The sequence below is a fragment of the Mauremys mutica genome, chromosome 6, assembly GCF_020497125.1.
Source record: "Mauremys mutica isolate MM-2020 ecotype Southern chromosome 6, ASM2049712v1, whole genome shotgun sequence".
NCBI classification, from domain to species: domain Eukaryota; kingdom Metazoa; phylum Chordata; order Testudines; family Geoemydidae; genus Mauremys; species Mauremys mutica.
This window is the reverse complement of record NC_059077.1, coordinates 102,148,580-102,149,353: the sequence shown is the minus strand read 5'-3', so window position 1 is coordinate 102,149,353 and position 774 is coordinate 102,148,580. Positions and strand designations below refer to the sequence as shown.

The 774-nt window shown below is 47.4% G+C and overlaps 1 protein-coding gene across 1 annotated transcript in view; it reads left to right on the top strand.

Annotated features, from left to right (window-relative positions):
• SNAPC3 (small nuclear RNA activating complex polypeptide 3) overlaps nt 1-774 on the top strand; it is a 31,381-nt gene that overhangs the window by 252 nt on the left and 30,355 nt on the right. The window lies entirely within an intron of this gene.

The window sequence follows — 774 nt, the reverse complement described above, 5'->3', positions numbered from 1 at the left end:
GTAACTGCAACTAGTGCACGGGGGAAAATCCTGATCCCCCCTCCCCCCCGCCTCCGCAACGCACTCCCTTATTGTGTGGGTCACTCAGGGCAAGCAAAAGCCTTTGTACTGCATGGAAAGCATGAGGCTCTGGGAGAGAGGAAGGCGGGATCGGCGTGCTGCTGGGCTGACCCAGAGTGGTGGGAGGCGTTTATTTAGCCTCCGCAGAAGCAGCTCATTTTCGTAGGCCTGGTCTATATTTAAAAGCTTTGTTGGCATAGCTGTGTCAGTCAGGGAGGTGCCTTTGTTTTTGTACACCCCCAACTCCTGTCTGACGGAGCTGTGCCCTCTGTGTAGATGTGGTTATATTGGCAAAAAAAAGTTGGCTTGTGGCTATAACTTAATCTGCTTGGGGAGCTGGTTTAAGCTATGCTTGGTGGTGCAAGTTGTGTATCGATTAGGAAGGGCTCCAGAAAACCCTTTCAAGTGTAGACATGGTCTTAAAGTGCTTTTGTCAGTATAGCTTATGCTAGTTCCCTGAACTAAATAAGTTATAAAAACAAAACAAGCAAGGTTTTGCCAGTACAACAACTGTGCCTACACTAGGGCTCTATTTGGTCTGAAAATGTTATATTAAAAAAACCCACCTCTAACTGATAGAACAGTAGTGGCAAAAGTTTTAAGTGTAGATTTGGCCTTAGTCTGCCTTGCATCCAGGGCTGTCTTTAAGCACAAGCAACACAGCTGACTCTTTGGGGCATAGACTTGCAATGTGGGTGTGGGGGACGGTCTTAC